The sequence below is a fragment of the Nyctereutes procyonoides genome, unplaced genomic scaffold, assembly GCF_905146905.1.
Source record: "Nyctereutes procyonoides isolate TBG_1078 unplaced genomic scaffold, NYPRO_anot_genome, whole genome shotgun sequence".
Lineage (NCBI taxonomy): Eukaryota > Metazoa > Chordata > Mammalia > Carnivora > Canidae > Nyctereutes > Nyctereutes procyonoides.
Genome location: NW_026575042.1, coordinates 30,188,215 through 30,201,657, shown reverse-complemented (window position 1 = coordinate 30,201,657; position 13,443 = coordinate 30,188,215). Strand labels below are relative to the sequence as shown.

General features: G+C 38.3%; 1 long non-coding RNA gene across 1 annotated transcript in view; it reads right to left on the bottom strand.

The window, feature by feature from the left end:
* Positions 1-9,432: 9,432 nt before the first annotated feature.
* The window catches only part of LOC129507199 (uncharacterized), an 87,410-nt gene continuing 83,399 nt past the window's right edge, over positions 9,433-13,443 (bottom strand). Inside the window, exon 3 of the long non-coding RNA XR_008663939.1 lies at positions 9,433-9,780. This is a non-coding gene — a long non-coding RNA (uncharacterized LOC129507199). The remainder of the gene's footprint in view (positions 9,781-13,443) is intronic.

Genomic DNA, 13,443 nt, shown 5'->3' with positions numbered 1-13,443 from the left:
TTGTATGTGGGGAGAGAAGAGTTTTCCTCCTAGATTTAAACCTACAGAAGTAAAGGGTATGATTTATCCTGATTCTCTCTGCACATCTGGAGGGAAGTTGGTGGAAGTTGAACACAGTTTGAATTAGGGAATTCACTGGTCTCTTGTCAGGAAGTGGGACAGCCTCATATTAAAGCTTCTTGCATCTCCTGTGGGTGATGTCTGCAAACTCCCAAGGGTCTTCAGTAATTGCTTACAACTTTACCATAGGTCACTTCTCTGTGTCCTTCTGAGAATCTTGTCATCCAGCAAATTGCACAAATACTGTCCTAATGAGACTGTGAACCTGAGATACAGATACAGACAGACTTCATCCCAGAGTAACAGCTTCATGGTGGAAAAGGAAGAAGAGAAAAGAAATAAAGCATTTCTAAAATTAGCAGTGAAAGTTCTTACCATAATCTTCTATCCCTTCTCAGAAATGTTTAGCTCTTCTTTACTTCTCAAGGCAAAAACTCTTTGAATCTAATAGCTTACATTCGTATAGTCACTAAATTTTTGGCAGATTGTATCTTTCCAAAGATGAGAGCACCAATTTATATCTTATCCCATGTGCTCTTCTTACAATGTGATTGACACTCCCCCACTCAGAGTCAGGACCTATATCCCTTCTGCTGAACCTGGGTGAGCTTGAGACTGCCCCTATTAATAGGTGTGGCAGAAACGATGCTGTGTGACTTTTGAGGTTAAGTCAGACAAAGGAGACAGTGTCGACCCGGCTCTCTCTTTCAGGATACTCACCCTGGGAACCCAGCCACCATGTTGTAAATAAGTTCAAATTAGTCCATATAGAGAGACTGCATGGAGAAGCCCATGTGAAAAGGAACTGTGACCCCAAAATTACCTACTAACAACTCTTAGGTGATTGCATAAGCTTTCAGATGATCCCTGCTTCCAGCTTCACATCTTCCATTTGATGCCTCAGACATCATGGAACAAGACAGGTAATCCCTGCTGTACTCCTTCCAAATTCATTACCCACAGAACTCAAAAGTATAATAAATTTATTTTATTACACTAAGCTTTAGGGTCATTTACTATGCAGACATTGTAACTGGGACAAAATCTCTCCAGGTATTTAATCTTCATTTCATCTTTAGGTTACTCTCAGAGTGACTTTTTCAAACAACCTAAAGACTATATAGCAATGTCTAAGTAGAGGAAGGATTATTTCTGCCTATACACATTTCCACAAAATAGGATTGTGTTTCTCTGTTTGTAAGATGAAGGCATTTCTCAATGTCATAGATTAAAACAGAAAGTTGGAACATTTCTTGCCTTTGCTTCTTAGAGAAAAATAAGACATTTTGTACTAAAACTCTGTTCCTCACATCAATAAGGACCTCGAATTCACAGAAAATATATTTGTTTTTGTACCTACTTGGCGCCCTCTTAATTTCTAAAGAGTTGAAAAGAGTTGAAAGCAGTCTCAAAAAAAAAAAAAGCAATTTTAGTTTCCATTAATCTGAGAGGATCCAGAATAAGTGGCCTGCAGGGCTGGTTTTCATCCTAAAGATAAAATTAGTAAGAATCCCTGTAGTAAGGAAAGAAATGGGTAAGGAATAAGTGAGAAGTGTCATGGAAATATTAAATAGTTATAAAGGACAAAAACCTCTTCAGTAGCCTTCCTGTAATTGAGAGATAGCTTTTATTTTAAGTCACATTTTCATCAGTCCCAAAGAGACTCACTGAACTTCTCTTTTCTACATTCTCACACCATCGATGTCCTCATCTAGCCTCTAGCTTTGAATTTCTCTTTTCTGACAATTTTCTGCAAATTTATACCTTCAGCCCAGACCTTGTTCCTAAACTCTAGATTCATATTTGGGACTAGATCTGCTACCTACCATCTCTACTTGATGGCTAACAGGGATTTCAAACTCAAACTCTTCCTGATGCTCCTTCCCAAACCTATTCCCCTTGCCTTCTCCATACTAGGTGATAGAAATTCTCTCTTCCACTTGCTAAGAACAAAAGCCCTGACATTACCTTGACTTCACTGTTACAAACCATAGCCCATCCAATAGTAAATCCTATTGGCTCTAGCTTCAAATCATATCCAAAATCTAACCACTTCTCATAACCTCTATCACCACATCATTTCTTATCTGGATTGTTGTAACAGTGCCCTAACTGGTCTCCCTGTTCCCATGTTGTCTTCCTGTGGTCTTCTCTTTTTTTTTTTAATATTTTTTTATTTATATATTCATGATAGAGAGAGAGAGAGAGAGAGAGAGAGAGAGAGAGAGAGGCAAAGACACAGGCATTGGGAGAAGCAGGCTCCATGCCAGGAGCCTGATGTGGGACTCGATCCTGGGACTCCAGGACCACGCCCTGGCCAAAGGCAGGCGCCAAACCACTGAGCCACCCAGGGATCCCCTTCTTATAGGTCTTCTCATGCCAGAAGCCAAAATGATCCTTATTGGAAGAGGTCATGGAGAGGACGTGACCCCTAGTCGACCCATGAGTTGGACCTTGGCATCTGGAGGCTCCTCACCCCCTTCCTTATCCTTGGAATGTGCATTCTACTCACCTTCTATGCTGCCAGGAGCTGCCTCAAGGACACAGCCTTGAGAAAGCGATGTGGTATCGAGACCATCTGATAGTATATGTGACTAAATCCAGTTAAAGCCTCTATATGAACTTTTAAGATGTGGCAGGTGGGTACAGAGATCTAACAAGATCTACTGATGTCTTGCAGCTCCCTTGTATGTAAGTTACCTTGCTTATTAAACCTGGTAATCTGGAGTGGTAATCTGCCTTTTTCTTGGGTCTCTCCCTGTCCTCTGGGTGCGGGGGCTGGGGGTTGTTTCTGATTATATCCAGGAAGCTCCTGAAGAGTTTTCAAACCAACATTCCTTAGGAATATAAAACAAATCATGTGCTTCCTCTGCCCAGAATCCTCTAATGGCTGTGCATTTCGCTCACAGTAAAAGCCAAAGTTTTCTAAATGTCAAGTAAGTCCGTCATGATTGGCCCTATTACCTCTCCTGCTTTCCTCCCCCTGGCTCACTCTGCTCCAGGCCCACTGACTTCTCTGCTGCTCCTAGGAAATACCAGGCACATTCCTGCCTCAGTACTTGTGGACTTGCTCTTCCCTTTGCCAGGAACACCTCCAATGACATATCTCTGTGGCCCATTCCCCACTTCCTTCACTTTACCAGCAAGGCCTTCCATCCCCACTCTGTTCAGAATGACAAATCTGTCCCAGCACTCCAGGTTTCTTTTCTCTCCTTTCCTTTTCTTTAAATAACTTATTACCCCCAATATTAAATAAGCAAACAAACATGTTTGTTGATGGACAATAAGTGAATGAATGGAAGTTTATAATGGAAGTTCCACTATAGCAGGAAAAAAATTTTTTTTAAGCAGGAAAATTTTTAAAAAGAGTTATTTATTTTGGAGAATGAGGGCATGCACATGAGGGGGAGATACAGGGGGGGGGGAGAAAGGAGAGAGAGAGAATCTCAAGCAGACTCCCTGCTGAGCATGGAACCCAAGGCCGGACTCCATTTCACAACCCTGAGATCCTGACCTGAGCTGAAATCAAGAGTTGGATGCTTAATTAACTGAGCCACCCAGGTGCCCTGGGATTTCTTTTCAGAGTGATGAAAACAGGGGGCACTAGGGTGGCTCTGTTGCTCACCTCAGGTCATGATCCCAGGGTCCTGGGACCAAACCCCACATTGGGTTCCCTGCTCAGTGGGAAGTCTGCTTCTCTCTTTCCTTTCCTTCCCCCCACTGCTCATGCTTGCTCTCTCTCTCTCTCTCTCTCTCTCTCTCTCATGTTCCCTCTCTCAAATAAATAAAATATTTAAAAATAAAAAGAATGATGAAAATACTCTGGAATTACATAATGGTGACATTTGCAAAGCTTGATAAATATCTTTTATGTGAATTAAATCTTAAGAAAAAATGCATGAGAAATAAATTAAGGCAAACTAAAGACATAATCATAAAAACACAAACACAACAGTATGTCAAAAAACATTACTAAAGAAGGAACAGAGTAACAAGCTATATTTTAGGCCATTTGATTTCTGTTTATTTATTTATTTATTATTTTTTTTAATTTTTTTTGATTTCTGTTTATATTTTTGTTTTAAAGAAATGCCAGTTTTTCCTAATGTGATCCATTACCTTATGCACAATTATTAATTAAATATTATAAAATATAATGCTAATAAACTTGGAGATAAATATCAGATATATAATTTATTATGGAAAATGAGAAAAGTCTGATACAAAAGAATACATACTCTATGATTCCATTCAAATGAAATTCTAGAATAGACAAAAATAAGCTCTGGCAATAAAATCAATGTCCTGTGTGTGTGTGTGTTGGGGGTGGGGAAGCAGGGATTGATTGAGAAAGCACTAAGGAACTTAATAGGGAGATAGAAATCTCTTATGTCTTGATAGTGGGTTACAAGGTGTATGCATTTACCCAAACTCATCAAACTGTATACTTAAGATTTGTGCATTTCACTACATAAATTATTGTCTTAGCTACAGAACACCACAGATTGGGTAGTTTATAAACAACAGAAATTTATTTCTCACAGTTCTGGAGGCTAGATGTGCAATCAGGGTGCCAGCATGGTCGGGTTTTTGTGGGTAACAGATTGCTGACTCCTGGCTGTGTCCTCATGTAGTGGAAGGGACAAGGGAGCCCTCTCTGGAGTCTCTTATATAAGGGCATTAATCTCATTCACCAGGGCAAACCCTTCATGACCTAATCACCTCCCAAAGGGCTCATCTCCTAACACACTAGGATTTCAATATGTGAATTTTGACGAGACAGAATCACTCAAATCATTGTAATTACATTTCAATTTTAAAAGTTTAAAGTCACAGAGGGTGGCTGGGTGGCTCAGTCAGTTAAGTGTCTACCTTGGGCTCAGATCATGACCCCAGGGTCCTAGGATCAAGTCTGCATTTGGCTCCATGCTCAGCAGAGTCTGCTTCTCCTTCTGCCTTTCACCTACTACTCACGATCTCTCTCTCTCTCTCTTTTACTCTCTCTCTCAGATAAATAAATAAAATCTTAAAAAAAAATAAAGTCACAGAAAAATGATCTTTAGAGTTGAAGCCCAAGTGAAAAATAATGGTGCTGTCTTAAGGGCTTTTATTAAATCTCATGGAAAATCCAATGATGTAGGTTTGGAAATCAAACTCATCTTCAGGTTGAAGAAGATGAAGTATACAATATTAAGTAACTTCTGTGGTCCACATCATCAGGAAGCCTGGAGCTGGGATTCAAACCCAGCCCTGTGATTAACCATCCCTCTACAGGGGTCTCTGAACAATGGAACCAGAAAGGGAAAGTTTGGGTTCATTTTTTCCAAATAAATACCAAGCTTTTAGCCTCAGCACCATGTGGGTAAAGAGAAAATATGAATACTATGCCACTAATCTAGACCTTATTCAAAGAGGTGACTCAATAGGAAATTATAAGGGAAGATGATAATCTGTGGAACCATAGGAATAGAAATAAAGATTAGATTTTGTCTCCTATCCCGCAGTGCATTTTAGTTCTGTTTATTTATATTTCATCTTACTGAAAAAATCTTAAAAACATTTAATCTTATCTTCGTAGGAATAAATGAAGTAAACATATAGCTTTGAGTTGTAACAAAGAATGAATGTTCTATCAAGTAGCCCCCATAATCAAGATTAAAGTCATTTCAAATGAACCCCATTTAAAACCAATGTGAAAGCTTTAGCCACATTGTATTGTGTGGCCTATTTTTAATGCATCTCCCTATATACAATAGCTTTTATTTAATGTGGGAGAGGAGGCAAGAATAAAAATGTCAGACTAGATGGAACCTTATGGCACATTATTTCCCAATAGTCCCTTCCTTTAATGACTGAATTTGCTACATCTCCCTTAGTAAGGCAAACCGGCAGGTAATTTAAATTCAAACAACCATGCAGGACATAGCCGACTTAGCAGGCAGAGGGTTGCAAAACGGAACTCATTGGGATCAGGGAAGATATTAACCACCATAAAGAAACAACAGAAGATAAATAATAGAATCTTGCTTACCATACAGGCCTCTAACGATGGGGAATAAATATTTCCTTGATATTTTTCTCAAATGAGACATTAAACAGAAAGGCATTGGAAGAGAAAAGCACTTACTTAGGTGAATAAACATAAATAAAATAGTTACGTGATACACATAATAGAAGTATCAAAGAATATAATTGGTCCACACAAGCTGAAACTTCTGCAGAAACTTTAAGCTACAATGCAAAGGAGCTCAAGTTTTTTGCAGGTGGTCTTAGACCAGTGCTGTAACTAGAACTTTCTGCAACGATAGAAATGTTCTGTATCTGCTCTGTCTGATGTGGTAGCCACTAGCCACATGTGGCTAGTTGAGCACTTAAAATGTGGCTAGTTTGAGCAACTAAAGTTTTAATTTTACTTAAATTTAATTAACTTAAATTTAAAAAACCAAATATGGCTAATGGCCATTGTATCGGTCAGTATAGCCTTAGAATGTTTTCAAAGAACCTGACAAATAGTCAAAACTGACCTCTTCAAGGAAATCCCTAATGACTTTATCCTTTCCCAAACTGACTTTTGAACACTAGTCAGACTAATGTCTGTATGATTTAAAGAGTTTTTTGTTTTTGTTTTTTTGATTTAAAGAGTTCTATTTGTTGTAGACACCTGCCATTCCCAGAGGGAAACTTATGGCCATGTCTGATGAAAGTTTGCCCCACAGTAATGAAATGGATTGTGGCATTTGGAAACCCTCTCACTCCTCCCCTTGGCCCATGAGATTCCCAGGGCATGGCCTTACATATAGTTGATGTAGACCTTTATCTGATTCTTGGATTCTGAACCAAGAAAATAACAAGGTCTCCTGGTGAGTTTCTTGAAAAGAAAAGAAAATCAGTCTGACAGCCCATGGCCTCCCTTCAGCAAGAGCTTGTCACTCTTACTAACAGATTTCTTCCATGTGGCCAGCTACTCCACATGCTATAATACTACAGCACTATGATCTGCTATAATCCTCTAGCTTTCTACCTTTCCCAAATAAATTTAGTCCTTGGTAGAAATCACCTTTGGAGTCTATGCAGTGAAATTCAACTAACTAAACAAGGCATTGAGCTTTTGTTATGAACAAGGTCATAAATTTAGCTAGAGATGGAATGCAGATTTCACTTAACCAACTGGTAATAACTGCCCCAGGCAATTATAATAAATTAATAATGTTCTGAGGTGCCTTGAAGTGCATTTAAGTTTGGTGGAAAATCATGCTGTAATCATTTAGTAATACCTTCCATGGGCTTACAAATAGGGACTTGTGGCTTCTGTAATTATCTGCAGTCCCTATATGAAACAATGTAGGAAAACATAATCCAAACACATTTTCCACTAAATATCCTGCAAGAGAGCATTACAGGTACAATAAGAGCACAGAGGTAACAGAGATCAATAGCAACTGGAAATACTGTGGATGGCATCATGGAAGAGGCCGTAATTGCTGGGTCTCCAAAGATAAGTGCATTGAGAAGTACATACAGAGGGCAAGGCATTACCAGTAGTGATAGACACAGGAATTGGGTGATAGGCAGATAGAAGTGTACTGAAGGATATAACTGAAAAGACAACAAGGAGCCAAATCCAGGAAGGCATTGGATGCCACGCTATGGAATTTGTTCTGTAGAGACAGATAGCCAGCAAGCTTTTTGAGCAAAGTTGTGAAATGGGCAGAGCTGTATTTTAGAAAGACATGTTTGACTGCATGAGCAAGATGGATAGGTAAAACAAGATGTCAAATGTAGCAAGTTATTCTATTAATTCTATTGAAATATAAGCTTCACAAAATTCCAAAATTGAGTCAAAGTGTGTATTATGAACATTAATGCTGGTTGCCATCACAACCACCATTTTCTCTTCCTTGTTACTTTATAAAATCTTAATTTTGTTTAAGCAGCCAAATGCACAAAGCAGTTGGGATTTTCACCTTACTTCAAGTTGAATCATAGAATTCATTGTCCTTTGCTGGTGATTTTTTTTTTCAGTACACACAGAAAAGGCATTTGGCAAAATTCAATGTACATGTATGATAATTTTGGAGATGATGGATATGTTTATTACCTGGATTGTAGTTTCACAGGTGTATGCATATGTTCAGACTCATCAAATTGTATACAGGTATACCTCAGAGATATTTCAGGTTAAGTTCCAAACCACTTCAATAAAGTGAATATCACAATACAGTTAGTCACATGGATTTTTTTTTGTTTCCCAGTGTATATAATAGTTATGTTTACACTATAGTCTATTAAGTGTGCAAAAACATTATATCTAAAAAACAATGTACATACCTTAATTAAAGGATACTTTATTGCTAAAAAATGCTAACCATCATCTAAGCTTCAGTGAGTTGTAAACACTAATCACAGGTCACCGTATAAATATAATAATAAGGGAAAAGTTTGAGATATGAGAATTACCAAAATGGGACGCAAAAACACAAAATGAGAAAATACTATTGGAAAAATAGCACCAAAAAAAAAAAAAAAAGGAAAAATGGCACCAATAGATTTGCTTGACACATGGTTACCACAAACCTTAAATTTATAAAAAATGTAATATCTTTGAAGCACAATGAAGCAAAATGCAATACACAAGGTATGCATGTACATTAATCATATGCAGTTTTTTGTATATCGACTCTACCTCTGTATAGCTGTTTTAAAAACAAAAACTCCCACCAAAGCAGAAATAGAAAGGAGTTTCCTCTATCTGATAAAAGGCACCAAGAAAAAAAAAAACATGCAACTAATGTTTTCCCTAATGGTGAAATACTTAACACTTTCACCCTAAGATTGGGAGCAAGGCAAGGATATCTTCTCTCACTACTTTTCCTAAACATTATCCATAAGGTCCTAACCATGCATTAAAGCAAGAAAAGATAGGGAAAAAGCATAAAGTTAGCAAGGAAGAAGTAAAATTATCTTTATTTGCAGTCAACAAGACTATATGCATAGAATGTAAAGGATCTATTAAACAACTAGTAGAACTAATAATTGAATGTAGCGAAGTCACAGGATATAAGATCAATATACAAAAATCAATTGCACTTCTATATTTTGTTTTTTTTGTTTTATTTTGAATTTTAATTCCAGCATAGTTAACATACAGTGTTATATTAGTGTGTTTCTATATTTTGCCAACAAACATTTGGAAAACAGAGTCTTATTTATTCATGAGAGACACACAGAGAAAGGCAGAGACATAGGCAGAGGGAGAAGCAGGCTCCCTGCGGGGAGCCTGAGGTCGGACTCGATCCCAGGACCCAGGGATCACGCCTTGAGCCAAAGGCAGATGCTCAACGACTGAGACACACAGATGGCCCAGGAAAACAGAGTCTTAAAAATAACACTTTAAGTATATACTAAAAAGCACTGAAAGCAGGGATTCAAACAGATATTTGTACACTTATGTTCATAGCATTATTCACAATAACAAAAAGTAGAATCAACCCAAGAATCCATAGATAGACAAAAAAACAAAATATGGCATATACATATAGAATATTATCCAGCCTTTAAAAAGGAAAGAAATTCTGACACATGCTGCAACATGGGTGAACCTTGAAGACATTTTGCAGAGTGAAATAAGCCAGTCACAGAAGGATGAATACTGTATGATTCCATTATATGGGGCACCTGGAGCAGTCACATTCATAGAGGCAGAAAGTAGACTGGTGGTTGCTAGGGGTAAGGGAAGGAAAGAATAGAGGAGTTAGTATTTAACGGGTACAGAATCTCAGTTTGGGAAGATGAAAAGAGTTCTGGAGATGGATAGTAGTGATGGTTTATTTACATACACAAAATACTTAGGAATAAATTTAACAAAAGACATGCAAATCCTATGCACCAAAAACCCACAAAGCATTGCTGAGAGAAATTGCAGATGACCTAAGGAAATGGAGAAAAAAAAGAACTATGTTGGAGACTTAATCCAGCTGATTTCAAGATTCATTGTAAAGGTACAGTAAACAAGACAGTGTGGTACCAAATAGATAAATGGAACAGATTAGGGAGACCATAAATAGACCATACGTTTAGAATCAATTGATTTTGGACAAAGTCTTTTTAATAAATGATGCTGGTACAACCAGATAAGTATATGGAGAAATATAATATGCAATGAATTATAAACCTTCATGAAAAAAAGTTGAAACTATAAAGTTCTAGGAGACCACAGATGGCCTGGGGTGAGTCCCAAGAATTTGTGTTTCAAACAAGTTTCCCAGGTGATGTGTATGTTGTTAGTCCAGGGGCCACATTATTTTTTAACAGCATAGTATGAGAAAAAAAAAAACACAAATCCTAACATTTTTCACTCAGATCTTTCCCCTTGAATAATTAGAGGGTAAAATAGTAACTTCTTAGGAATAAATTGAAACTATTAATAATTTAGGATAAAGTAAACATGACAGAAGCTGTGAAGAAACATCTTTTTCAACCATGTTGAATTTAGGACTAGGAAACCATGGTTTTGTGAGAAGCCTAAATGGGATACAATACCTCAAGAGAAATTTACCACATAAATATGCCTCTACTCAAAGAAAAATAATCATGCATATAATATGTACCCTTGCTTTATGTGCCCATCATGAAGAAAAGATATTCCAATATAATTCAGCCTGGTGGTCCATTCTTGCTAGATTGTGCCTTGTGATGAAATATCACTGTCACCTCCCTGGATTAATAAAAGCCTTCTGTATGGAAGCTTTCCTATTATTCATCTGTGATTTGTTTGTCATTTCAATCACTCCCTGTGTCATGCTTCTTTTTGCTGTCTTCTTTTAAATTTTAGCTGTGCAGTATGCCGTTAGTGCATACTTTTTACAGCAGTAAACAAGCTTCAAACAAATAGGAATTTTAAAACTTTATAAAGGGAACCACCTTACAGGTGATGATCTCACAGAGAAGCACACCAAGTGTAAGGATGAAGAGCATGAGCTATGGAGTCAGGCAGCCCAGAGGTTAAATCCTGCTCTACCCTAGGTAAATGTTTCTTCCACCGCTTGGAGGTCTCAGTTTTCTTATGTAAAATGAGCTCTTGCGAATATCAAATGGGACAATGTGTAGGAAGTGAACCCATTATGAGTAACTTCTATAACTTTAATAATATCTTAAGCCATATAAGTGTGTATCTCTCCTTTGTATTTTTATATGAAGCATCTCCTCTGCCAGTATCAAACATTTATCTCAGGAAGGAGGTGGATGGATAGTATGGAGCAGTAAAGGCAGGAAAAAGAATTAGATTTATTGCAGAAACAAAAAGAAAAAGAGCTAATATTCACATCCTGGCAGCCAAAACAGAATGTTTTTGAATGCTCACAGAGAAAAAGAGACAGACAAAGAAGAGAAATCTTAGGTGCTATTTTATCTAAGAGACTGAATATTTCCCTAAAGGGGCCATGTGGTAGACTGTTTGCCAAACTGGCTGCTGTCATTCCCATTTTTGCTTCCATGCCCTTTGCAACGTGATTTGGCAGCTCATCCCATCAGGTGACTGTTCCAGCAGACTGAACAGCAAGTGCAAAGACCCTTAGGCAAGAAGGCATTTGACAGGGTTTCTTGAACCCACAGAGAAAGCCAGTGTGGCTGGAGTGTAAGGAGAAGCAAGTGGACAATCACATACACGTTTTGAGATTAGGAAATCTCTGATATCAGAAGGACCAAAACTTAAACCACGCCGTGGCCTGTTTATATATGAGTACAGGAGGACCTACATTAAAATATTAAAATACTTTCATTCCAGCTGTTAAATAACCACAGCGCTGATCCCCCTGGGTTTCTCCATGGCCCTGGCAAATCAGGCTTCTCCTCAAGCACCATAAATCTTTCATGACCCTGTAATTTAAGAATCAGAGTACATAGAAGCATTTACTACTGATGTAGTGCCATGACTATAGATGTGCAACATTATCCCTATGCCAAAGGGAGAACATTTATTTATCTACATGTATATGAAGTTCAAAATAAGCATGAATTCATCCCATCAGTAAATACTTATTACCCATGGGCCAGGAGGTATTGGAAGTGTCAGAGATGAGCAAGAGTATACAAACAAGTTTCTACCCTCACAAAGCATACAGTTAAGCATTTAGGCAAATTGTTGCCTGCAGATTTTAGACAGTGGTTCTCAACCTAAACAGAATCATCTGAGAATTTTAAAAAGTACTGATGCATTGATCCCACCCTCAGCGAGGATGATTTCATTGCTCTGAGGTGTGGCCAGGGCATTGGCGATTTCTAAAAGCTCCCCAGTTGATATGATGTGCTGCTGCAGTTGAGAACCTCTCTCTAAAAAAGAGGTGATCCAATATGGAAAACAGAGAGTGGGATTTCTGCACATTAGTAAAATTATGGGTGTAAACCCAGAGAAATAAGTTTTCTCTGCATGTCAACAAATATAAATCAAGATGGAAACATGATTTCTTAAAAGGTACTTTTCAGAAATTTCTGGAAGCTGTCTTTGTAGAATGGCATTCTGCCAAAATGCTGGCTGGCAGTCTGACCCACTGCTGGGCAGGTCAGCTACTCATATCCTGACAGTACAGAGCAAAACTCTGGGCTTTTTGAAATAAAATTCCTTAGGAGAAGGACTTCTAACCATGAATACTCCTACTACCTTCCCTTCCCCGCACCATGACCTGTCTACCCTCGAACTACACATCCCACCCAAAGATAGTCATCAGCCTAAGGAATGGGCCTGTGCCCAGAATTCCAGGCCACAGATGAGGATTCCAGCCCTGGGAGAACCACAGCTTGGTGGATTGAGATTGCTTTTCAAAATGATTTCCTACTTCTCTAATGACTTTCCAGTTGCTTCCCTAAGCTGTCCATCAAGTGACAATGTTTTGAATGAGACAGAATTAAAAACACCCCAAAAAGGTTTGACTCAATGGAGAGTCCAGAGGAGCTGAGGAAATATGTGCCAAAGGCTGGGCTGCAGCATAAGTATTTTCTAGAGTCACTGGGTCACAGCAAAGCACATTCTAGGGCAACAAGTGTGTGAGCTCAGCACTAGCCCTTGATTATTCTATCCTAATGGAGGGGAATAATGATCTGGGTTTTCCGAAAGAGCAGCTGATTGTAATGAGCAGTTTGGTTTTGACTCTGGAAATCACTACTAGGTAAATAAAAAGGTATGCAGCATGTCTGAGCATATTTCATCTGGGCAGCATGGAATGTGGCCAAGAATGCTGGAAAGTAGGTGGCTTAGCATTTCAAAATTCACCAGAGAAACCCCACAGTATAGAAACATCTCATTAGAAATAACAGAGCCCTGAATTATGATTTAGAAAGCAAGAATTCTTGTCTGTGGTCTATCATAACCAGGTGTGCGACCCTGGGTGA